Consider the following 27903-nt stretch of genomic DNA (forward strand, 5'->3'; position numbering starts at 1 on the left):
AACTATGGATCACCATAGTTAAATAACAGAAGCAACTGTACCCAAACCTTCACTTTAATCATTCCACAACCAGAAACCATGGATTACCAGAACCATCCAGGAAGCTATAAACACACGCAAAGCAGCCTACACACAGGGCTCTCAAGCATGTGAACACCAAGAAGGCAGCAGGACCGGACAGTACAGCATCACTGGGCGAGTCCTTAAACTATGTACTGACCAACTAGTGCTGGTGTTCACAATGATATTAAGCCCAGCTCAATGTGACACACTCACGTGCTTCAAGAAGTCCAGTCTGTAGTGATGAAGTGCTTTGAATGGCTGGTCAACGATTACATCTGCTCCTCACCACACAGCACCCTGGACTCACTACACTGATCACAGATAACAACGACGAAAATACAGGACCTGAGACGCTGGTGTCAGGACCACCGCTCACCCCTCACCTGAATGTCAGCAAAACTAAGAGACTTATCGTGGACTTTGGGAAGAAGGAAGGAAGAAACTACACCCACCCCTTTAATATTAACGTGTCATTGGTGGAGATGGTGGAGAGCTTCAAGACCCTTGGTGTCCACATCACCCAGGGATTGAATTGGGACCTGCATACGGACTCAGTGGTGAAAAAGGCAAAGCAGAAACTGTTTCACCTCAGACTCTTGTGGAAATTGCGGGTATCCCCTCAAGTACTGAGGAATTTCTACTTCTGCACCATCGAGAGCATCCTGACAGGGAACATCACTGTCTGGCACAGAAACAGCAAGCCCTACAAAGAATAGTTCATTCAGCTGAACACACAATAGGTGGTGCTCTACCCTGCCTAAAGGATATATACACCAGGTACGGCAAGAATAAGGCCAGGAGAATCCTTAATAATGTTGATTGATTGATTGATTGATTGATGTCACAATGTGCATAATAAAAATGAAAAATGTAAAATGAACCCACACACATATGCACACACACACTTGAACCTTGCTACCTTGAGTGCATATAGCAGCTGCATGAAATATACATTGACTTTCATGACGTGTGTGCTGTGCCTCCACAGTGGCTACGACAACAGCGCTTAGCAATTACAGCAATAGAGCCAAGGTCCGCTGAGGATGACAAGAACTGTTCTGAAGGCGCTGCGATGCTCTTTAGGTAACCCTCCCGGGCACGTATACACACACACACACATACACACACACTATTATAAGTATACGTCAAACACATACAGTATAGACGAACACGCGCAGAGCCCTTTCCTCTGTCTTCTTCTCTCTTTTTCTCTCTGGATCTCTCTCTGTCTCTGACGCACACACACACACACACACACACACACACACACACACACACACACACACACACACACAGTGAAATCTTGGGTATTATGCTGCAGTTCTAAGTAGCTTTACTTTCAGTAATGTATTCCACCATCTGCACTGCACTCGCCTTGGATGAGAGCAAGAATGAATCAGTATAAGGAGGCATTAGCAAACCCTGCCTTGTGTCTCTGCCTAATAGAATCACACAGTGAACTGCAGAGCTCGGCTGCTGCCATGAAGCAAGGGCGGCAGAGAGAAAAAAAAAAAAAAAAACCTGAGTGTTAGAGCTAAAGTTACAAACCTAGAAGTGGGTTTTGACTGATTTAAACACCATGTTCCCTGCAGTACAGACACCAGTCTGCATGGATTTACATGCACGCACCAGTAAACAGACTGATTAGAGAATCACACAGTCAGCCACAGATCAAAAACACTGGTGACGTGTACAGATGCATTTTGAATTTAACTATTACACTGCAAAAAAAATCTCCATGTTAACTCATTCAGGTTCATCTCCAGTCTTGTTTTTCTTAAAACAAGATAAAAACTTGGGATGAGATAAAACCACTTGCTTCCAGTGCTCATCAACACTCATCAGAGGTCTAAAATAAAGTGTTTCTCAGTGGTGTTCCACACATACACCACAATTAGCATAGATGCACCAATTAACAGTTATGTCACTGGTTAATTAATTTGCTACCTAATCATTTGCTATTGCTGCTGCAATACTGTCGGATGCACCTGCTGAAAGCTGGCACTGTTTGTTTCTTATGCATTGCTTGCCAAAATTATGAAAAGAGAACCTGTCCTTTACTAAAAACTCTGAGTGCACTTCACTTCTTAGAGCAAATGGCTATTCATGCATTCAAGTTGGAAAAGACACAGCATCCCCACACATCGTTCCTATCCTAGCATGGCAGGGTTTTCCAAACAGCTGAACTCGGGGTGGAGCACCAGTGCGGCACCAGAGCAGTAATCCTGTACAAAGTGCGACCTTTCCAGTGGCCGCATCTGTATGCTAGTAGAGCTGACATCTGTTTAGCCTGGGACACAACGACAAGTGCAGCACACTGACTGACTTCAACACAAGTCTCCAGAGAGAGAACTGGGAGGCACAAAATCTCAACATCTGTTGGTGTGTCTGCGTATATGTGCATCGGTGTGCGTGTGTGTGTGTGTGTGTGTGTGTGTGTGTGTGTGGGTATGTGAATGCACAAAGTGTTGCAACAATAAAATAAAAGAAAGCATCACACTCAAAAAAATAAATTGAACCAAGTAAAACAAGAAGACGCTATAAAAAAGACAACAAAATAGAGGGCGAGACAATGAACCACCAAGAATAACAGGATAAAACACATCGTATAAAAGCAAGGCTATAAAAATAAGTTTTAAAAAGTGATTTAATGTAGCCTACAGTGTGATACTGTTTCTGCCTAATGCCGAAAGCCCTTTCACCCATCTTCCTTTAACTCGCTTCATCCTTTTCCTCTTCGCCTCTCCTCACCTCGCTGTTTTTTCTGCTCGCTCCATTTGGCTTCCATTACGTTTTACTCCACTTTCTCTTGTTCCTCCATTTCTTCCTGCTCTCCCTTTGACCTGCCCAATCTGTCTTCTTTTCTAATTTCATTTTTTTCTCCTCTCCATGGTTTTGTCCTCCCTCCCTCTGTGCTTGCTCCACCTTTCCACCTCCCTCTCTTCCTCCACATAGCCAGCAGCCCAGCCGCTGCTCATTCATGCTGTCTTGCCTCTCACCTTCCTTTCTTCTCCCTCTTCAGTGCCTCGCTTTTCATCCCCTCACTCTCCTTCTTTTCCTCTTTCTCTAGTCGCCATCTTTCCTTCTTTGTCTGTCATCCTTTTTCTTCCTTCCTTCCCTCTCTCATCTTTAACTCTCACTCTGACTTTTACGCTTCCATTTTCCCTATCTTTGCCGTCTTGTCTCCTTGTCTTTATCCATGTGCTTATGATCTATCCATGCATTTCTCCTTTGTCCCTTGAAGTAAATTAAAAATTTTATATAGCTTTAGCTCCTGATTAAGCGAGCCAAAAAACATACGACTATCAAAATCCCATATCGCACACTACATTTCCTTGGGAATTGTTCATCTACCCCAAACAAGCACATTTGGCCAAAGATAACATTGCTGGCTTAATTAATTCAAAAACGAGTGAGAAATATTTCAGTGTTTATCCTTTCTTTAATTTAGCCAGCTGTCCACACTTATGCCAGCTGTTCTATTTTCTGCCTGTGGTGTTAGGGGAGTGGTTATGTTTTTTTTTCTTTTAAAGAATGCCGTTATTCATGTGAGCCTCCCTGGTGCTTGCATCAGTGTTTTGAGTATTGAGACGTGAGATATTGTTGGCTTTTGTTGGCTAAAAATCCTCTCCATTCAACTCATCTACAGACAGCTTATAAGCTTATTGCATATTACACAATACATAAATGCAAAGAAGCAGAGTATATTGACTTTGTGTTTCCTTGCAATTATTAAGGCAAACAACCAAAACAAACACAAACATTTTCTCTATATTGCCATGTAAGCTAATGGATGAATAACATGGAGGTTCTCCTGTTTTATTTGACTAGCAAGAAGCTTATGGAAGAGGAAAATTATAGATTGGGGAGCTTTATATGTAAATGTTAAAATTTCCCAACAACTGCACTTTTACTCCATGTTAATTAATGAACTAGTGCGAAATAAAGAACAGGCAGGATTTATAGATTTTTTTTTTAGGTCAGGTAGACACAGCTGTCTGTGTGAGTGACCCTAATTTTCCTCTTGATTGGTTGGACTTCCTCCATTTGCTGTGTACAATATACCGAGCAGTATGCTGCTTTTGAGAAGATGCTAAGCTGCCAAAATGCTGTCGAAATGCTGAAAAAGTGAAGTCCCTGACCTGCAATGGTACAACCAGACTGCAGCGTAACACACCCAGTCCTCTGTAGTCAGTTTCTCTCTCCTCTCTAAGATATGTCTTTAACACCATCAGTTCTGTGGGGAACAAAGTGTGTGTGCGTGCATGTGTGAATGTGTGAGAGAATGAGTGTATATGTGTGTGTGTGTTTGTTCTCCAGGCAGCTGTGTTAACTTGTTAGCCTCAGGTTGACTCTATCAGCCACAGTGGTATTCCATTAAATGTTCAGGGGAGCATTATCTAGTGTGTGGACTATTTTTCCAATTTTCAACTTTGCGCATGACTTTAGGAGCCAAACAAGCACATGCTTCCACTTCTCCTCCTCTCCTCTCCTCTCCTCTCCTCTCCTCTCCTCTCCTCTCCTCTCCTCGCCATAGTAATACCTGTCATAACAGTCACACAAGTGGCTGCCACTACAAACAACCTTGACAGTAACAGGACCTACGTTTACACGACACGATGCTTGGACCTAAACCTGATCTTTAACCACAACAACAGCCATGCTTTAATCCAGCAGCCAAGGATGATCAAAAAAAAAAAAAAAAAAAAAAAAAAGAACAAAGACATGCAATCAGCAATACTACAATTATCAAATAACATTCATACAGCTATAATGGAGACTGATATATGGGAGAGAGAGAGAGAGAGAGAGAGAGAGAGAGAGAGAGAGAGAGAGAGAGCCATAGAGCCATAGATACGGCAGATCATACCGAGCCTACTGGACACCATCATTCATCTATTATTTATTTCCAGCATTTTTTATTCCATATTTTTGTTCTGCCTGGAAAATTCTGCCTCATAACTTCTTGCACTTAGCAAGAACTCCTCCAGTATTAGGTAGAGCACATTTTAATTAATTTTTTGATTCATCATAACTTTCGAGCTAGTGAGTACAATTATATGCACAGTAATTATCCATTCTTACACTGATACAGGCAATATAATTGCTATAACAACTGTCATGATTACTAATTGTCTATTCTCATTAGTGTGGCTATCTCAATCACAGTGAGAGTGTAATTGGTGTAAGAACAACCCAATTAACACCATGAGATCTCTGCTCACCTTTTTTTTTTTTTTTTTTTTTTTTTTGCCTCATCAACACTTCTTGATTTCATTCACTTTTTTGTAAGGGCACACTCTAAGTGTCAAAAATGGCCCAGAGGAAGTAAGTATTAATAAATAACAACATGTTGACAAGGTGTCAAGTATCAGTATCTGCTAGATTACTATGTCAGTGCATCTTCTGCTTTCTGCTAACACCAAAAATAATACCTCTGGGCTCAAAGTGCTCATATGCCCATATGACCAAATACCCAGACAGCTTTTATTTGAAATGAAGACTTTAAGCTACCAAATGTAAAACTGTGCCTGGTCTATATGTCACAAATAACACTTGGTTGAGCACATAAACTGTTTTTGATAGTTGGTGTAGCATGTAGATACTCAAAGTCCGGCTCGCGGGCCACATGTGACCCACCATGAAATTGATAGTGGCCCCCCAAAAAGTCAGTCAAATCCCAAAGGATCTGTGCAGAATAACTGCAGTCCAGGGTTTTCCCTTTAATCCTCTGAATTGCAGAAGCCCGTAGGTTGAGCTTTTGTTCTGAGAAGTTTTATTTCACCATCTGAACAGGATTCACTTCAATCCTTTTTATTTTTCGTGTTTTAGGGGAAATTATTTTGCAATTTTCTTCTAATTTGAGGGTTATTTTCATGCAATTTAATTTCAAATAACAGTCATAGTCGCTATAAGTATGTTTTTCTTGTGATTTTTTTCTTTCTAATTTTACAAACATTGTTCTGCTTTTTTTTTTTTGTTACCTTTTTTAAGCAAAATTTCTGGTTATTTCTGATTTTTTTTTTTTTTGATATTTTTGCAATTTAATTTAAATATATCATGGTTTCAGTGGGTTAACAGGGAAAAAAGTTACTGCTATTGTGGCCAGTGCCTTATATTGTGTTGTGGTTACCATCTTAGTTACAGCTCGACAAATGATTGGGAAAAATACAATTTTAAAGGGAAGGAGTCAATAATGGCTTGTTTTATCCAGCAGGCCCCCTCCCCTTTTATTTTCCCAAACTGGCCCCTGGCCTGATCTACTTCAGTATCCCTGGTGGAGCAGAATATCTGAGTACGTGAGTATCTGATGGTGTGGCTAACCGAGATGCTGGCTGGAGGCTGATGAGTGTTAGCAGCTGCGGGAGCCTTGCAGAGCTTCTCTGGGCCGCCTCTGAGCTGTAGGCACGACCCACCGCCAGCTTTGTTTACCCCAAATATGTTTATCACATTTCTGGGTTCATCACATATAGCCACATCCCCCAGACATGCCAGGCGCTCGGGGCAGTAGGGGAGGACGTGGAAACACATGGTGCTCTGTTGATCACCATTATCTAGACTTTATTGTTAAAAATGTCCCTACAACAGACAAAATCCCTTTTATGGATAGTCAAAAATACATTCACGGCAGCCAGGTAAGATTTATACGGCCATGTTGGTCCTTTTTTCTTGAACTATGAAATAAAACACTTCATATTAGCAAAGTATCAGTCAGTTTGTCCCACTACAATATATGTTTCAATTTCACTGCAGGCGTGCAAAAAAGGACAGTGTCATTTTCCAAACTCTGTCCCCGGCTCATTCAGCTTGTTCTATTGTGTTTTTCATGACATTCCTTTGTTTTATTTTTTCGACACAATGGTTTGCATGAAATCAGCACCTTCCACTCATGCTGGGTGGATGGTGCCAACATTGCCCACTTCTTAAAGCTGCAAATTCAATTGTTTTCTGATCAAAAAGGAAAAAAAATCACTTACAGTGGCCCACAGGGGACAGAAGATATATTCATATGTAAATCAATATGCTAGTCAAGGAAAACGATGTGAATAGGTTGTTACAAAAAGTCTAGTTTTCCTCCCCCTTGTTTTTAATTACGTGGTCTTTTTATGTACTTTATTTTCTTGCATGAATGTATACACATACAAACACAAACATACACATACTTTTTTAAAATCACAAACATCTACTGCTACTATATGTATAACCTATTGCGACTGTAGAGAGATGTCCAGGAACAGTGTGACAGTGTGAGTGTGACCATATGCGAAGATGCATGCACATACACACACGTGCATGTAAATGCAAACATACACGCTCACTGCCACACACACACATACAGTTCAAGCAAAATGCCCCTTTCAAATGTGTGTCCCCTCCTGGAGTAACTTGAGGGTTATATTTAGCCATCTGTGTGAAGCCGAAACACAGTGCCGCGAGGACTGTTAAAAGTGCAGATGTCAAGACAGATTTAAGTGGAGACGGGGCAGAGCTGTATTTAAGGACAGCACTTCGGGGAGAGGACTTGAGGGGGCAGCAAGGGTTGGCGCACAGCTGACCGCCTGTGCTAACAGGACGATATGTTTCTCTCACTTCAGCACACTTGCTTCCTCCTTGTCATCAGTCTGCAGAGTGGAATCCCCAGTCCGGTGGAGAGCAGCATCATCAGTCAATCCTGCAGATCGTCGCAGCTTTATGTTTGACATTTTGTCCACGAAATGGACGCGATTTGCTTGGGCTACGTCAGACTCACTGGGTTTGGGTCAAGCTGAATTCTCTCACTTAAGTACTTAGTTTAAAAACACTGATTAAAAAAGATTTATTCCATTACACTTTTAAATAGCCACTGTGGGTCTTCATTGGGTGCAAGCTTGCAAAAAAAGAGTTCAGCTCTAATTTAAGCTTAAGTTCAGGTTGTCCTTGTCATAATTTCAGTCAGTATGGCTTAATAAGACGCTGTATAGTTTAGAGTGACAGGAGGGAGGGTCGCAGAAAAAAGAGAGGAAATGACTCATGTTAAGCTGTAAAATCTATTCATATCCAGGATGTCAGGTACAAAGCATGTACCTGCAACACCTGGCTACCTGCAAAAGGACTTTGAGATGTTTAATAGAATGAGAGGAGAGGACAAGAGAAGAGGAGAGAAGAGAAGAGGAGAGGAGAGGAGAGAAGAGAAGAGAAGAGAAGAGGAGAGGAGAGAAGAGAAGAGAAAAAAAAAGAGAAGAGGAGAGAAGAGAAGAGAAGTGAGGAAGCAGGGTGCATTGGGTTCCAAAGGTAGAAATCCTAATCGCTGCACCATATTTGGACACCGATAATGGCTTTTTAAAAAGATTATTTTTTAAGCTGCTTTGTCTTTATTAAGAACTACGCAGAGGGGAATTGTAAGAAGGAAGGCAGAGATAGATAGAGAGAGAGAGCGAGAGAGAGACAGAGCAAGAGGAGATGACATACAAGAAAGGTCATGAGCAGGAATTGCACTCATCAAAGTCTGTTATACAACTTAGCCTGCTGAGTCACCTTTGATCTGACTTTTTGACAGAGATTTATCCATAAAAATAAAGTTATGTGAGCTGATCAAAGATAGGGTGAGCCATTATTTGTAAGCGAACAAGAAGTGCTATTACAAAGCGTTTGCATGAAGAAAGAAGCGGTTAAAGTGTTGACCGAGCCTGAACCTGAGAAATCTGATGGTGATGACTCAGCTTTTTACACCAACAAAGTGGTAGAACACACACCTGCGCAACTGAACAGCCGCAGCCTATCAGACCCATCATTAATCTTCTATCAAATCTTCAATCGGTGCAGAAGACTGAGTAGACAAGTCAAAGGCAGGGAGGACACACACACACACACACACACACACACACACAGCTGCAGAGAAATATACAGTTTTGGGTACAAAGTTCTGACTTCAAAAGAGGAGTGACGTTTTGAAGCACCCCACCCTCCTCTCAGTGTGTCTCACTATTCACTCTTTGAAAGGCATACTTTGGAGCCTCCTGCTTCTCAAGAAGTAATTTACAACAGAAGTGAAGCTGAAATGGAGATACTGCACATTAGAGATGGGAAACCACCTCAGTATTTTATGACATCACTTAATGTTTGGTTTGCTATACCACAATACCAAAATAATACTTTTTGCCTCGATTTAGAATAGCATTTAGAAAGCATGAATTTATTTACACCTATAAAAAGGTTGCTGTGGCAAATTAAAGGGTCATCCAGGATGAGAGAGAAAGAAGAATCACAAGTCAAACTTAATCTAATATTCATACTTTTTGTTATATAGAAAGGCTTTGTTCATGCCAGAGTGACAGAAGTGACTTAAGCAGGATTACATTATTAAGACCTTTTTTTTTTTTTTGCCAGTGACGTAATACATGTCAGTAAAGCTGAGAGCTGGTAGAATAAAGCAAAGTCTGCACATTAAAAACTCTAAGGACCAAAAAAGTCAACCAATGAAAAATGGCTTGTCACTAATTGCAAAATTATAAGCAAAACATATCAAAAAAAAAAAAAAAAAAAAAAAAAAAAAAAAACACAGAGAACCCCCAAATCCTGACCATCATCATCTTCTTCTTCATTTAAAACACTAAATGAATACAAACAATCAGGAATCAGGAAATCAGGAAAAAAAAACAAAACATGCAGGACAGTCTTGATATAACTGAAGAGTTTAAGTGACAAACTATTTTTGGAAAATTTGCACCACCAGGATCTTTGTAACAAATGACAAATCCCAAATCCTCTTTAAAAGATAACGAGAGCCCCTTCGACTCTCCAGGCACTGAAGAAGAACTGCTGATTAAAATCCAGGCCAGTGATCCTGGTAGCATTTTAAATGAAATGCCGAAATATTAAAATTATAAAGTCACCGCTGCCTTATTGAGATTATTTAACCTTAATGAGTGCCAGCTATTTCCCTGACATCTGGAGCAGAGGAAGCATAATGTCACTGTTTAAAAATGGAAATAAATATGACCTCAACAATTATGTGTCAACAGCAATCTGGGGAAAATAATTCTGCAACATCCTTAACCATCGACTACAAGACTTTCACTGTCATCACAACCTGCTAAGCAAGAAGCAGATTGGATTTACATCTCCATATTATTCAAGTGAAGGACGGCTGGATGCATTTGTTTGCATTTTATTTTGTTAAATGGGATTTCACTGCCCCTCCACCCCCATCCCCCAAATCCTGGGTTAGCTTGTTTTTTATTCCCACCTTTATTCCGGGGTTAAACACTGGTTTGTGCTCAAAAGACAATAACACACCCTGACCATGAATTGGCGGATAAAATAAGCGATCCAAAAGTTCTTCAGCTTACTAGCCTCTGTAACTGTGCTTGAATACGAATTCATCATGCATGCATTGTTTCAAGCACCTTAATCTTCATCAGACTACCATACAGATTATGAAATGCTACTTGTCTCCAGAACATTCCTGAAAATATCCATGACCTAGTTAAAATGAAGTCTCCAAACAGTGCTAACAAGTTGCGTAGAAAACATCTCTTTGGTAATGTGACAAGTGTCGGATGAAGAAAAATGACAGGGAATTTGCTTTTAGCTTTTTTTTTTCTTGACACCCCGCCTGCACAAAACTTTGGTTCAGTCTCAGAGGAGAATGGACAAAAAAAAAAAGTATGACAGTAGATTAACGGCAGCCGGAGGCAGACGGCAGCACGCGCCACCCATCTGCTCGGCAGGGGTGTTGATGGTTTTGGGAGGCTTCCACTTCTCACATTGTGTGAGATTCACTTGGCAGGGACCCTCATGTAGATGGGTGTAAAACTCGATGGGGACAGAAGAAAACAATTACAGCCCGAGCAGACAAACAAACACACTGGAAAAAAGGGAAACAATGTCTCTCCGAGCTCAGTGATTGGTGTATTTTTAGCCAGACGTTAATTAACAACTTTTTAATTGGCTCTTTGTTCCATTTGCATTAAAGAGTTGGCCTGAGGAAGTTTTCAATTGATTGTATTCAACAGTCTTAAAGAATTATGGGAGTGTGTGTCACATGAAGAGACACCTTTACCGCCTGTCACACGAGGACATGATATGTCTTGTTACAAAGTCTCACATGTTTTGACATCATGTCACAGTTGATGCAGAATGTCCATGCAGGTCTGGAAATAATCGACCCACATACCTGAAGGGGTGTGCATACTCAAACACACACACACACACACACACACACACACACACACAGTGCCATGACTACATCATCCACACAAAGGCCACAGTCGCTCTCTTTTTCTCATAAATACACACTAATACACACATTTGCTCCTTATGATGTATTCACATTGTGGCAGTGTGCGGCAGATGGAAAAATGGAATTCCTTGTTTCCAGGATGGGATCAATGATAAAGTCACTGGTGTAAAACCTCCAAACCTCCTCTGCAGCTGCAGACTGAGTTTGATAACACGGCTTACCTCCACCTTCTAACTGCAGCAGTAATTGTGGAAAGCCGCTGTGAAATGTCTAACAAAATGGATGTGGATATATGGTACGACACAATTTTAATGTCCCTTGTCCATGGTGACCATAGACAACACATAAATAATGCAATGTTGAAATTAAATTACACACTCATATTTGCATACACACACTCACACACGGACGCGCACACACACATAAACAGAAATTGGAAATAAAATCACTATTGAAACAAATGAACACCCTTTCACACACACACATCTCTGCACACACACCACACACAAAGTGCATAGTCCATAGCAAATGCCCCCGTGTTCCGTCAGTCAGTAGATTGCAGGGCAATTGTCAATCTTGCTTTTTAGGGCGGTTAAGTTAAGGACACCTCCCCTTGTGTTTGAAATTGAGCAGCTTGATGGATAAGGGACTTAACTGTTGCCCGATAGAGAAGGAGTTTGATTTTCGGATCTATTTCTCCTCAGGAAGTGTACTTTCTTCAGGATGTGTCAGCATATGCTGTCCACATGGCTGAGCCAGCACAGGTGACTGTCCAGGTGGACCCCAAGGTACTGCACCTGTTCAGTGCCCTGTCTGTGAATAATAATGGGCCTAATGATTTCCAACAGATTTAGGGTTGAAGATCATCTCTGTTTTCTTCACGCTGAGCTGCAGATGATGCCTGTCACACCACTGGATGAAACTGGGAACCTGGCAACCTCTGCGCTTCCTCCTTGTCCAGTGAGGATAAATTAGTAGCACTATCTTTGCTCTTCTGACAGATTATTTGGAAGTCTAGGGAAAAAATCTGTCATTCCAAAGTGTAGTTTGGCCCAGCCTGTCTAATTCCTTGACTGGCTTACAATTCATTTACAGCCGGAAATTCAAAACATAATCAAAATCACCGTGATATCCACATACACCTTCCCCTCTAACCCATTTAACCACATATACACAGGGCACACACACACACACACACACACACACACACACACACTGTAAACTAGCCAAGGAAATCCCAAGTGTACAAAGCGCTGCTGCATTTCCAATCAAGCAATCAAACTACCAACCTCCCATCAGCCTCTCTTCTGTTTGTTTGTTGGGAAATCAAAGTGATTGCTCATTAGACAGACCCCTGTAGTGCACCATGTGAATGTGCCCTTTGGGTTTGTCTGTGTTTACGTGTGTGTGTGTGTGTGTGTGTGTGTGTGTGTGTGTGTGTGTGTGTGTGTGTGTGTGTGTGTACACGTGCGCCTGAAAATGAGAAGGAGTGTGTTTGCAATAAGTATGTTTGCCTGTAAGTGTGAGAGAAAAACAGCATTTATGGGCAGGCATTATATGTATATAGCTGTATATGGGTGGATGCATGCAGAATGCTATTGATGGTACAGCGTGTGACATGTGTGTGTTACATATACTGTAAATGCATTGAGTATGTGCTAGTGTGTGCTTAGGAGAGGCCAGGGATGTGCATGTTTGTCTGAGTGAGAAGAACAGTGTGTGTCCATGAAAGAGAAAGATTATGTATGTGTGTGTCTGATGCTATAATATATGAGTATGAATTCATTGTTTATGTATGATGTGCCACTGTACATTTATATGCTTTTTATATGCATGTGTATGTGCATTTCAGTAGGTCAATATATGTGTGTGTCCAAGTGTGTGTGAGACATGCATTTGTGTGTACGTGTGTGTGGTTATAATAGAAAGGACAATACCATAATCAGGGCCAGTCATCCATGCTGTGCAGAAGTGACAGGACCTCACACACCCTGCCCTGCTCTGTGTGTGTGTGTGTGTGTGTGTGTGTGTGTGTGTGTGTGTGTGTGGGGGGGGGGGGGGGGGGGGGGGGGGGGGGGGGGGGGTGCGTGTGTGCATTTGTGTGTGCCTGTGGGCAAAACGGCGAAGTTACACCACTACGTTGACATAATATAGATTTGTTTTGGAGAATGAGGCAAACAGAAGGCAGCAGACAACGGGAAAAGAAAGAAAGAGAGAGAGAGAGAGAGAGAGAAAATCAAAGGAACTAATAAAGAGGCAGCAGAAAAAAGAAAAACAACAGCGAGCAAGAGAGAGAGAGACACACACACACACACACACACAGAGAGAGAGAGAGAGAGAGAGAGAGAGAGAATAGAATGGAGAGTCAGAGCCAGGGGGAATGAATACTCAGAAAGTCAAAGAGAGAGAGAGTGAGAGAGAGGGTGATAAAGGCAAAAAGAAGAATAACAATGACAAAGCTGTATAGCCCCCTGGTGGATGGTCAGTGTGATTATAGACACACACACACACACACACACACACACACACACGGCCAAATGCCAGTTCAGGAGGAGAAAATGACCATACGTGCTCATAAAGTGGATGAATGGTACGTCTATAGCAGCTCAGTGGTAAGTTAGCAGCATGTCTCCACAACAACAACACAAAGATATCATACCGCTCCTCTTCCTCTCATGCTGACATTTATCGCACTCTTTGTCTTCTCCTCTCTCGCTTTCTATATCTTTCCTACTCCCAAATAAGAAATGTCATGAGCCTGTGGACATTTGCGTTTTACTTTATGGACTTTCTTTCATGTTTTTGGATGTTTTCATGTTTCATGTTTTGTGTTGGATGTATATTTTATGTTTCCCTTGTGTTTCTAGTAATATTGTTTTTCTGTGCTCTTTTGTCTCTCGTGTTCTCCCGTCGTCTTGTCAGCTTGTTGTCACCTCCACACCTGCACGGTCTCATTAGTCCTGCCCTTGTGTTGTAGTTTCATCCAATCCTCTGTTCCCTCCAGTCTTGTGCCCCTGCCCTGTTTACTCATTAGCTCAGTTTGTATTTACGTCTTGCTTTAGGTTCTGTTCCTTGTCCACTCATTGTGTTTCCCTGCATCTGAGTAGCCTATGTATTCCCCGTACTGTATTCTAAGGTCTTGTGTTGCCGATGTTCAGTTTTCATTAAATAAGATTATTTACTTCTAGCCTGCCATCTCCTACGTTGGGTCCACCAGCCATTCTTACATGTGATAATCAAGTTTGGTGTCACTGTGTTTTGTTTATTTTGCATCTCTTGCTGTCCCTTTTGCATAACAAGACCTTTCCAACAAAGCAAGAGAAGCGCTAATAACAGCGGGAGTGAATAAAAATGGAGAGAGATAATTCCTTTCATCAGAATACTCTCTATCAACTCTCGTACAGAGGAAAATACACAGCTATCACTATAATTCAATATGCCAAAAGCAGTTTTGTATTTGCAATGTGAGCTTTCCCCCTGGAAACGCCTGCATGTTTCAAAGACATTTCTGTGATTCTCCCCAGCGGTGATGTCCGCAAAGCCTCAGCAAACACAGTCAATATTTAATGATGGGCAAATGGTCAATATTTCATAGATAGGCAAGCAGCTCTGCTCTCTCATGCCCAAACTTGGTGTTAGAAAGCGCCTGTCTTGGCGAGCAGAGACTGGACCAACAGCGAATGGAGCACATAAAAATTTCAGAGGCTTCAATTTCAAATGTAAACAGAGCGGCCGGCAGAGGGCCTGTGAAGCAGTGGCACTGAAGTGCTGAGGGGTGTTATTAAGGGAGCAATCGCTCGTCTGTTTGATAACCCATTAATAATGCAACATCAAACGGTGTGTGTATGTGTATCCATTTGTATGAGGGAGTATGCATGCACATACTATTTACTGGGGCAGACACTAGTCACAGGATGGCATAAACTTGCGTGTAAATGCACTCAAGATGCAGTGAGGATGTGGAGATCAATGCATCTCCAATTCAACATAGAGGCGAAACAGAAATAAACCTTAGTGCATAAATTCAAACACATGAATTCAAATCAGAGGCATAGTAATATACTTTCAGAGAAAAATCCAAAGCCATCCTTGTCAAAAATGTTGTGGACGAGGAGAGAGAAATCTGATTACTAGAGATTCATTTTAAAGGTGCGATAGGTAAAACTGATGATTTTATGTTTTGTGTCTGTTAAGTCTACAGGTTCCTCCCTTAAGCAAGTGTACCTTTAATGCCAGATGCTCATTTGATTACCAGTGTTGTAAAGTGCTTTGATGACAGGTGACCCTGGTAACCTGACTGTACTGAAGAACCCATGACTTGGAATAGTACACCGAACATCTCAAATTAAAAATGCATTTGATTGGGTGGTGTTTGTTTCGTGAAATTCGCTAGAGATGCTGTGGATCAGTGGTTAGGAATCATGTCTCTCACTGAAGTCTCCCCACACAGGTTTGGATCCTGCTGACAGTTGTCTTTGTTCTGCTTTGGGCCAGCTGGATGGCTTTTAATCCTCTCTACAGCAGTTCATTGCTCTATAAGTAAGTGTCAACGAAGCAAGATTAAACTGAGGTGGCATACGGTTAATTAACACCCGTATTTTTCACATCTGTAAAAAGAAGCCCTGAAAAACAGAGATTGCTTTGAGTGACCTTACAGGAATATTCCAAAGATCTGGGCCTTTTTCCAATTTACCCAGACTGAGACAAGATGTTTGGTACCATTTTCACATCTGTACATCCGGTGGTTTGGTTCCCGTGGGTAGCATTTTCTGTTATCTTAGCATAAAGACTTAGAGTCTATGGGAGTCATTAGCATTGGTCCATCAAAGTGAAAAAATAAGCCTTACATCAACTCAGAGGCTACCTTATTTACATAGTTTTGTCATGTGGATTTGAAATACATGTACCCTTCTGTCTATTGCAGTGATCCGCGCACCACTAAAGGTGTCAGTCAATCTTGCACAAATTAACTGACTTGAAAAAAAAAAAAAAAAAAAAAAAAAAAAAGACTTCAAGATGCGTACTTCAAATACACATGAATGCTACACATTCACTGGCCCACAAAGGTTGCCCAGTGAGGCTGACCTTTGTCATGGAGGTCGAGTGTTTGTGACGTTGTATGTGTGTGGATGCATGTGTGTACGTGGTCACAGCCATTGCAGATTTGCTCTTGTTCATTTGTTAGATGTCACAACCTTACAAATAAAGGTCAAAATCCCACCAGGACCGACCAGAAGTTCTGCTTCCTCTTTGTTCAATCATCCACAAAATGGCAGATTTGTCCATTCACAGCTGTCATGGTTTTAAAATATTGTACTTTGTCTTTCACAGAAATTGAAATATCACTATAGGTTGACATATGTCTGGTTTCTCTTATAAAGTGTGAAATTCTTTAGTGTGAGTTGTCGTGGCCGAGTGGTTAAGGCGATGGACTAGAAATCCATTGGGGTCTCCCCGCGCAGGTTCGAATCCTGCCGACAACGGAGCACTGTTTTCATTCAGTGATGTTGTAAGATGACATGTTTGGAGACTGCTTGCTATGGAAACATATCGACATACCATGTGACACTATCAAATGGTAATATTAAATATGAAGTGGCTAAACATTAACGTTAACTGTTGTCTAATGGGTTATCAAATATGTTGTTTTACCTTGAAATATGGCCTGATATCCCTCCAGATTTTCACTATCCACTGTTTTTCAGTTGTTCATCATTTGGGAAGCCGTGAAATGACAATTTGTCAGATTCCCCACATTTATATGACATGCAGCCTGGAACACAGCAGTACGACATGATAAAAGCATTTGAGCTTCCCACCCTGAGTCATCAGAGGAAAATAGTGTGAATGTGGTCTATTGTGGTCAGCTGATTCCCGGCCATCGGGGCATCTGAAGCAGTATGGGATTAATGGGATTAATATACCTAAGAGGTATTTGGCTGTATAAATCGAGTGTCTATATAAATGGAGAGACTAAAAACAATCCTCTAATTGCCACAGGACAACTTTATAGCTTGTCCTGTGGCAATGAGAAGAATGTCTTTAATTTAAAAAATTTAATTGTATGGCCAACATTTAACATTATTCATTGTTTCCTGGTGTGCTGTCCAACGCATCATGTCAGTAGGGGGATGTAGCTCAGTGGTAGAGCGCATGCTTTGCATGTATGAGGCCCCGGGTTCAATCCCCGGCATCTCCATCAGTCTTTCTGTTGAACACCAGCCTTTTCGAGACCAAAGTGACTGGTCCAAGTGTTATTACTTGGGTGGACTGATACAAAATTAGGCCACTGACATGTAGATAATTGATTAATAAACTGTTCTTTAGCCCAAATGTAAGCCTGTACTTGTATTGATGAACAGCTTTTTATATCTGTTCATGTGCAAGGAACAGAGAGGGGAATGGAATTTAATGGGATGTATGGAATGTTGTAGGAAATTTTAACCCTTTGATGCATGAATTATGAAAGCCTGAGTCCAGATTTTTTTCTTATGTGTTTTTACTCTTCTTAGGGCATGAACACTTTTGTGAGTCTCCATACTTCTTTAAGGATGCAGGACTGGTATTACCATGTCATGATACTAGTATTAACATGTTTTCAGCAACAAGAATTGACAGTCTCTGCATAAACCTCAATGCAGAGAGCATTTTAACAGCTGATATGCAATTCCACCATAGAAAGCATTGCATTTAGGAGAAAATGACTTTTAAACAGCTGTCCACTCTAGTGACCGCTATGTGCCAAAGGGTTAAACAAATTAAACACACAACGCTTGGCAGAATAAAAACAATGCAGTCTATTTTACAGGGTCATTAAATTATGCAGAGTAATGTGATCTCAGCGTGACCTCTGATAAAAGATATAAGGAAACAAAACACGTCTGCCATCTCTGATACCAGCTCCTGTACGTGCCTCTGAATGGGATGTGTGTGATGTTGTAGGTTTCCCAATTTTGATGACTCATGACTTGCCTTGACCTCGAATATTGATGACTCGGATTTGTGCTGTGAGGTCCTGCACCTGACTCGATCACATAGTTTGCATCCAGGTTACACCTCTGGATTACTGCTCATTTTAGGATTATTGCTGTGTGAAAAACATCAAGGATAACTTCAGTGAGCTGTTGTCAAGTTAGTTCTTCATGGTGAACACTGATCAGATGAAGATAGGTTTCAGTTTCAGTGACACCTCAGTGCAGAGTTGTTGTGGCCGAGTGGTTAAGGCGATGGACTAGAAATCCATTGGGGTTTCCCCGCGCAGGTTCGAATCCTGCCAACAACGGGGGACTGTTTTCACTGTTCTATTATGGAGCAATAGCAATCAATACTTACAAGACTGATGATTAGCAGCTCAGGTAAAACAATCTGCAATCTAACAAGTGACTCCACAGGAAAAGACAAAGAAGATGATTCTCAAGTGGAGAGCAGACTGCCAAGAAGCAGAGGCCCTGCTACTGGCTGGAAGCAGCTGAACAGCTGATGCTGTGTTCATATACAAACATATATATATATATATATATATATATATATATATGTACTTTGAAATGGATGTGGAATCACTGTGACTCTTCATTTATCTCAGCTTCAAGTCACATCATAATAACTGGGGAACACTAAGGTTGCAGAATACACTTTTTTGTAGAAACAACGTATTCATTTTTTTGGTATAGTGGTGACTTGGAATCATTATGGGAATTGCAGAGTGCAGCAGTGTCGCACTCCGGAGCCTGTTAGCATGTCGCGATGCCTACCATGTGTATCAGATGGTAAGAGCTGATCCTAGACTTCTACTAAAAGTAGTTTTTGTATTGATGTACATTAGGTTGTAGTATTTGAGGATTTGTTTGCTTTATTGCTTAACTTGGCTTTTTTCTTTTCTCTTCATCCTATATGAACTGTTCCCTTCAACTGAATATTTATTCAGTAGATAGTAGGCAAGAGAAGAAGTTCTCAGTGATCCCTGTACTGCATGTTTTGGTTCCAGCTTTATACTTGCACGTAACAGCAGCAACAAACCCACAGCTCACACTCCAACTGCTGACTGGACTCCATGTAACTGCATATTATTGTTATGTGCATTTTCAATTTTGAACTAGAGAAAACTGGTGTGTGTGTGTGTGTGTGTGTGTCTGCTTATGTGCAACATGAGTTATAGATCTCACTTTATCGTCTGTAGTGATTTTTCTAAACACACGGAAGTGTGAACTGTCAGCCTGGCAGCTACATAAAATATAATTTGAATACAGTATGATAATGTTAATCGAAGGTGTAAAGGGGGAAACTCATACATACCAGCAAGTATCCACACGCACATACAAACACACACTTGTATTACTACTACTGACATCCATTCATTACATTGTGCAACTTAAACCTGCTGGCTACATGGATAATCCCAATCTTAACATTTACCCAGCCTTTATTCTAACACTAAAATGGTCATGTTTAAAAGAGAGGAGTGAATGATTTTTTTTTTTTTTTTTTTTTTTTACATATACACAAGTAAGTACACACAGTGGCATGCATGCACACGCACACACAGAAATACAAGGTTTTGACATTAGCCAGTGGCTTAAGCTTGCACCAAAAGACTAGTGTGATATTATTAGATAGTGTCGGCTGATAAGTTCACAGTCGGTGGAGAGAGCACAGATACCGCTCTCTACAGAATCCAGAGGGTACAGAACGCTGCGCTGGTTTCTTAAAATATTAAGAACACCCAAATGCATTTACATTCACACCGGCTGGAAACCTGACTGCCAGGTGTTGGCCTTGTTTGTCAAAATAGAGAGTCTTATCCCAAAGTGAGCCACAATCTGAAAATAATGACAACTACTTTTGTGAAATGATTGCTGGCTTCAAAATAAATTGCTACAGTGGTCAAGGCAGGAGCCATAATAGCAGGGCGAGAGAGCAGGATGCTGTTTTGAGTCGGGGATCGCCCTTCAGCCAAATCCAGGACTGCTGTTGTGTGGCTGATAATATTTAAGAAGAAGTATGAATGTGGCCTTGGGTTGTGCTTATCCCTGTTTAACATTTTTTCCAAAGGCCACCTCTTGTTCCTACATCGCATAAGCCAAGGCAGTGCTCTCTTTCTTTCACTGATTTTAGGTAAATTTAGCATGAAGATCTGGATTTTGTTCTCCACCTTTACATCAGAAAAAAGATCAGAATGTACTTTTTGAATGCAATAAGTTCAGTAACAATTCAAACAAGCGTACATATTGCACATGTATGTACAACAGACGATGTTAAAGTGCTGAACAGTGTTCCCCACAGTGTGCCTGTTTTGATCGCTCTTGCACTGCTGCTGGAGTTTTCCCAAAACAATGTTACAAGTGGCAAACAGCATGCAGTCATATTGAACACAAGGTGGTAAACAATTGTTTTTTGTTTCTCCAACAACAAGGGAAAAAAGCGTGATAGACATAAACATTTTTGACCGTCACTACCCACACAGTGAAATCTGACTCTCTCTCTCCCTCTCTCTCTCTCTCTCTCTCTGTGTGTGTGTGTGCACTATATATGAATATCTTTACATGATTTTTATCTTTGTTGGATGCAATGTGTGATCGCATATGCTGAAGCGACTATATGAGGGCGTACATGTGTAATTAATGTGTTGTCATTGTATGAGGCTGTGTATGCATGTGTGTGTAATTGTGCATTCATCTGTGTGCATGTGTGCATCTGTAGCTCTATCTCCATCTGTAGCTGTACATATGCCCATGACTCTCTCTGTGTGTGTGTGTGTGTGTGTGTTTAAGATCTGCCTGCCGCCACACTTTCTGGCTGACCTTTCTCTCTCTAGCTCTGACAGTTCCCATTAAAAACATAACAAAAGAGCATATTTCCTCGGCCCAAATCTCCCTCCCTCCATCTCCATCTCTTCCCTGCTTCTCTGACTCCCACCCACCTCCTCACCGCAGCCTTCTCCTCCAATATTCATCAGCACCATCAGTGCTTATGGAGGTCGCTCCCTCTCTCTATGGATGTCTTTTTCTCCCCATCTTTCTCTATCGCCTTCTCCAACTGCCTCGATCTCATCTTGCTCCATCTTTGTCTTTCTTTTTGCCCTTTTCTGAGTCTTTGTCTTCATCTTTCTCTGCCTCTGTCTGTCTTGATCTCTCTCTCTCTCTCTCTGCCTTCCTCTCTCGATCCCTGTGGGGACTTCAAGTAGAAATGCAGCAATGAGGAACTACACAGAAAGGGAATCGCACTGGGGCTGCTGACGTATGGTCCATAACCACACACACATACACAAAGACACACACATTTGACTTGAAGCGTTAATCTACAGCGCAAGTAGGGACTTCAGACTCCTCAGTCGGCTCTCGGCTTAAGTTTTTAATCTTCTCTCTCTTTCTGAGAATACTTTCATCTATCAGTATTCAAGCTAGAGATACGGTGGCCTTAAGTTGAGAAACCGCACACCAACAAGAACTCATAGGGGGGGGATTATATCTGTGTTGTTGTGACGAAAGCAAATATCAAGAGAAACCACCTCTCTCTCTCTCTCTCTCTCTCTCTCTCTCTCTCTCTCTTTTTGGCCAATGCTACTGTAGCATCAAGAAAAAACACAACATAAAGCTCACATTTCAAATTTTGGTCACATAAAGCAGAAAAGCGTCGTTGCTGGTACATCTTGGTGGGACTTAGCGAGCTACAGTATCACTGTTGTTCATTTGCTGCTCATGTGGAGGGGGCTGCATGCGATCAGAGGATGCCATCATGCATTAGATTCAAACTATGGAACCAGGCCACGTGAATAAAAGATGCTGGTGTGTGGAGCCGCAGAGGAACATACGCCCAGCATACTGCACTGTACACCACAGAAGATTCATGCCATGCTCCCTGTATGTTATGCATGCTGCTTTTAAAACATTTAAATGTATTTACTTCTGTGCATAACACACAATTGTGCCGTGCTACCACACAGGTTAAAAAGAGAGATAGTAAAGTAACAGATTATTATTTTGCCCAACTGAAAGCAACAAGTCCTCCACCCCATATGACCACATAGGATGTTTGTTCCAACCCTGTAAAACGCCTGACAGGAGCCTTTCCTAAATTAGTAGTGCATACGACCCACAGGAGCATCTCTAATACGACCCAACGGACTGTTTCCTGAGCGAGCTAGCCGGCGGGCTAACAAGCTAGCCAAAAAAATACTGGGTCAAGGTTAGGAAAAGGTCATTGTGAAGGTTAGGGAAAGGTTTGTCGTAATGGTTAAGGTCAGGATTAAGGTTATGTTGCTAATATTAGTTAGTGTTTGCCGCTCCCTTAATACTACACAACAGTGCTGTTATTTGCAGGACTGCTAGAGATTGCTTAACTTTAAAGGAATACCTCAACATTGTGGGCAAAATATCTGTTTTTGGTGCCATTTTCACCTTGATTCCTATGAGTAGCATTTTGTGTTAGCTTAGCATACAGACTGGAAGTCTATGGGAGTCATTAGCCTGGCTCTGTCAAAGTGAAAAAAAAAAAAAAAAATCAAAAACTCAACTCTGAGGCTGTCTTGTTACACAGTGTATCATGTGTATTTCAGATACACAGCTTGGAATTTAAAAAAAAAAAAAAAATAGAATAATTTTAAACTTGAACTTAAAAAGTGTTTCTTCAACTTTGAGAGGTTATTAAAATGTAACCGCAGGTAGTAATAAGCTGCTTCACAAAAGCTTTTTTTTTTTTTTTTTTTTTGGTCAGAGGACAATCTCACTGACAGCCAAAGTCAGACACCAATGTTTATGTGTCATGCACCACGTCAGCACAATGCGTATTATATATCGATGAACTTGAATATGACTGCTTTATGATCAACATGAGAAGTGACTGGGTCATAACTCAAATTCTCTTATATTTATCACCTGGCAGAGTGATAAACTTGTCACTACTGTGGCCTAGCGTTTACAGATTTACAGTACTAAGTATGCCAGCTGACTGGCTCAAACAGCGCTGCTGTGTCCAGAGGTGGTGTCCACATGTCTCCCTGCTGACCTGGGATCCCGGGATCCCTCCAGAGCATCCTCTGTTGTATTTCCTGCTATCTGGCCTCTCAGATTTTCCACTGGCACAGCGTGTGAAACAGCACGAATCCCCACTCCATCACTGGCTTTGAAGGGTTTCTGCACATTTTTTATTTAAAACTTCTATTTCCCAGACCTTCATCTCTCCACTGAAGTTGATGATTCTGGTATGCATTCAGTGTGCTGCATGCTGATATAATGCTAGGCTACATGACTGTCAGCTAGTACTCATCACTTTCTATCTGACACTTTCTTATGTGAAATGACAGACAGAGGATGTGCAACTTCGTGAAATACGCAGTCATAATTATTAGGACAGAACAAGATGCTTAAAATATTTTCCAAAATATATGAACAAATCAAGTTGTTTTTAGGGCCAGGAAATACATAAATCTTTATTTCAAAAAGGCATCTCAGGAACCTTGAAATACACTGATATCATGTCTCTTATCACTGTATTTTTGTAGTGATATGTGGTAATACAGCAGTGGTGTTTGAGGTGATGCCTTTTATGGCCCGCCTAGGAGAAACTGCATACCAAGTAGGAGGAATTTATTTAACTGGGTCCATGGCATCCAGGCTCCATCAACTCTGAACAAGACAATGTGTGTCAAAACAAGGATTTTGATTTACAGGAATAAAGTTTTGCAAACCTATGTCTGTATGCTCACCTCTTCACCTTTCAAGAAACCTGTTTGTACAAGTATACAATGCAATACATAATATGATGCGCATTTCAGACTGGGACAGGAATGAGCATTATGCCATCAGTGACGTTGTGACTTTGACCCCCCTACAATGAGCTCCTCCACCGGCATCTCAGGGAGGTCAAGAGATGGAGCAGGGGTGAAGATGGCGTAAGGAATGAATAGAGAGCAAGCTGCCTGCTATGGATGGGCGGTTTCACTGTCTGTATAAGGATCGCATGGCCTGGAAATCGCTCTGTGCATTGTTGGAGTGCTTTGCAATATGCGCAGCTGTTGGCGTGAATCACTTTGTTTGTCTGCCCATGTGAGGTCACTGTGAAAAAGCTCATCTCTGCATGCTGATGTACAGTATATGACAAGCATGCATGATGACACACGTGAATCATTGTGTGTGTATGTGTGTGTGTGTGTGTGTGTGTGGCCTGCTGTGGTTACAAGGGACGGTGAGAGAATACATCCACTGTGGCATTAATAGTAGCATGCATGCAGACAAACAGACACACACAGAAATAAAGGCACTCAAAAGCAGGTACACATGCATTCACACATGCTCATACACGCAAACACACACACACACACACACACACACACACACACACACACACACACACACACATGCAGTGGGGCTCATGGGCTGTGTGTCCTGTGGGAGAGATACATGAAAGCTTGCCGACAGATCCACACAGCCCTCTGCTTCACTGCTCATGACTCTAATTCACAGATTATTGTCCAAGTCACTGACATCTAAGAGCCACTTGTCAACATACTACACACACACACACACACACACACACACTGAGAGACTCACAGACTTATTTTGTGTGTGCATGTTACGTGCATGTATGATTCAAGAGAATAGTATTTAGTAACTCTGAAACACCAAATCAGTCATAACACTGACTCAATAGGATCAAGTGCATACATCTGGCAATAGCAAACCAAAGTTTAAGGAATAGAATGGGGATAAATGTAAATGTAAGTATAAATATGAGTAATTTTTTTTGTTATTATCAAGCCAAATGTCATGAAATAGAAAATCATTTAAATGGGTTTCTGCATTTAATTGGTGTCAGTTTCCCCAAAACTGGTTCCTGATTTTGAAATGTTTATTTGTTTAGTACACGCAACAATGGCAGTTGCTGTGTTCAGAAATTGGGTTGATTAGTCAAATTTGTTTCTGCATGTATCTTTATCAAACACACACTGTTGCACATTTCATTAGAGAGGTTGAGAGTGGGATTGAGTCCCGGAGGAAGAGATTTTTTGCTCAGGGGCTTTTTTTTTTTTTTTACCAGAATGGAAACACTCGCCTTAAAGCAGGGGTGTCAAACTCGTGCCATGGAGGGCCGAGAGGCTGCAGGTTTTCATTCCAACCAACAACTCCTCCAGGTGATTTCACTGATCACCCTACCTCCAAACAGAGAGGCGGGACTAATCAGTGAAATCACCTGGTGGAGTTGTTGGTTGGAATGAAAACCTGCAGCCTCTCGGCCCTCCATGGCACGAGTTTGACACCCCTGCCTTAAAGGAATCAAACGTGCTTGTGTTTCTTCAAGGAATGTAAAAACAGTCCTAACTAGGTGAGGCATGATCTTCAGTTTTATAGACTTTGGCTATTTTTAATTGCATAATCATCACTTTTTGGTTATTTTCAAAGAGAACCTCAAACCTTTCAAAAAATGAGTTTGGCTTATTGTTACAAAAATAAGCATCGTCTTTACAACCCTGTAATCTAACCCTCTGCAGCTGCAGAGATATGATAAAATCTCATGCCTGTCTTTGCATCGAGCCTTCCATTAGTCAGTCTGGGGATAATACAACCATAATTTGTTTTCAGTGGTCGGATTTACCTTTCGGAAGACAAACTGCATCTTTAAAAGACTGGAATATAGGTTTTGAAACCACCCAGATCCTGTGCAGTAGCCATGTGTTTCACAAAGGATGAGGCTAACTTAAATAAAAGTCAATGCCACAGATGATGACTGTGAAATGAGTCAGTTGGGTGTCTGTATTACTATTGAAGTGCTCAGAATTTAAGCAGTGCTAACATTTGGCGTGGGCTGTAGCAGTGCGTTGTTTTGATATTTGTTACACACATATTATGAATGCAGTCGTGTCAAGTGTTCCCTTAATCTTCCCACCTATCTCTGCAAGCCAACTGTCATTATGGCAGAAAGCGACACGGCAAAATCTAACAAACAATCTCAGATTTCTTGGGAAGATAGTCGCTGCATCTGCCTTTCTCACTCTCACTTTAAATGTAAAAATGCATCCTCTAATTTTGAGATTACTACATAAGATTTCTGAGTGCCATACACCATGCACTGTGTGTCATTCTAATGAACAAACCTTCATCTTCAACTGAAACTTTCACAGAACACAGTTGACAGATGGCGCCATGCTCGCTCGGCCACTTTTCTTTTTCCAACAAAAAAAGACTATATTTTGTTTTTTTCTGTTTTTTTTTTCTTTAGTGTGCATAATCTGAATTGTTTGGTTTTCTTTTGATCTGGCTGCCGAAGTCGATAAGTCTATGTTAGCTACATTAACCATATTATCCTGCAACCAACAACTGTACCGTCTGGTTTCAAACTCCACCCTAACTTCCTCCTGGACTCTGCTGAGCCCTTTTCTTACTCGTGAAACCTCCCAAACTGTAGGCATCACACCGAGAACCCTCCAGCTTTTGCTCATCCCATATCTAAGAGAAACAATACAGCATTAAAGATCTAAACCCTCTCGAATATCTTTAATGTAAAAGCAGCACGTGTAGAAACGAAAACGATCGAATAATTGTTCATTTCAGTGATTCAAAACATCTAAGCACTTTTTCACTTCTGTGGCACTGAAAAGATCAAGAGTATGGGATTGAATATCTACTCTTTAAACAAACCTAAGGGGTAAGAATAATGATGACCTTCTTTTCTATGTAATGTTGTTGTTTTGAAGTGATGTAACCCGTTAAGCAATGCTGATAACTCAAAACACCATGCTGTGATTTGTTAATTGGGTCTATCTTTGGGTCTATCTATGAAAAATGGACAGGACTGAGTTGTTGATGTGGGCATTCGACCAGCTCTTCCCGGTGGGAAACTTGTATATCTGATAATCCTGACAGCACATGAATATGCAGTAGCCTTCTGTTTCTCCACATACATCATTCTCTCAGTAGCCCTATTCCCCTCTCCCCGCCTCTGTCCTCCGTCTTTCTCTCTCTCCACCGCCTGCTTTCTTCTTTCTCCTTTCACCACCAGAAGATCACCCACCTGGGTGACAGAGGCGGGGTGCATATTAAGTCCTCTCAGAAGGTATCTTAATCCCAGCCGAGCTGAGCCAAGCTGAGCAGCGTCGGGGAAACACGCTGGGGAGATATCGCTGTGATTTTTTTTTTTTCTTGCAGCTTCGCTCATCATTATTAACACCTCTGCTTCAGCGAGAACTAAGCTGCTGGTGATGCACACACACACACACACGCACACGCATGCACAGATAAAAGCACATGCATGAAAAAAAAACTAAAAATGCCCCCAAAAACACAGGCTTACAGGACGATATAAGAATGAACCACAAAATATGCTGAATGCAAGTGAGAGTACCCAAACACACAGTGGCAGCCATTGTATTCCTCGCCTCTATCATTTGTCATCTATTCTGAATTTGTGCATTACTCCTTGTTAATTTCATTAGATCCTATAGAACCACATTAGTGCACTATATAACACAAACTACTTTCTCCCTTGCAACCTCTGAGAGCAAAACCAAATAACTTTTCCCTTAAAGCAAACCAAAACAGTAGTTTAGTAAGTATGTAGCAAAAACTGGGACTGCTACAACTGCTATATTTGCGAGCACGTGCGCACACACACACACGCACACACAAATA

At 41.3% G+C, this 27903-nt stretch overlaps 1 protein-coding gene and 3 non-coding genes across 4 annotated transcripts in view; 3 read left to right on the top strand and 1 right to left on the bottom strand.

Moving 5' to 3' along the window:
• Positions 1-27903, bottom strand: part of kcnh2b (potassium voltage-gated channel, subfamily H (eag-related), member 2b) — a 270945-nt gene that overhangs the window by 22637 nt on the left and 220405 nt on the right. The window lies entirely within an intron of this gene.
• trnas-aga (transfer RNA serine (anticodon AGA)) lies at positions 16686-16767 on the top strand. The gene has a single exon. It is a non-coding gene; the product is annotated as a tRNA-Ser (tRNA).
• trnaa-ugc (transfer RNA alanine (anticodon UGC)) lies at positions 17412-17483 on the top strand. The gene has a single exon. It is a non-coding gene; the product is annotated as a tRNA-Ala (tRNA).
• On the top strand, positions 18485-18566 carry trnas-aga (transfer RNA serine (anticodon AGA)). The gene has a single exon. It is a non-coding gene; the product is annotated as a tRNA-Ser (tRNA).

This window comes from Myripristis murdjan, chromosome 20 (assembly GCF_902150065.1).
Source record: "Myripristis murdjan chromosome 20, fMyrMur1.1, whole genome shotgun sequence".
In the NCBI taxonomy this organism is placed as follows: domain Eukaryota; kingdom Metazoa; phylum Chordata; class Actinopteri; order Holocentriformes; family Holocentridae; genus Myripristis; species Myripristis murdjan.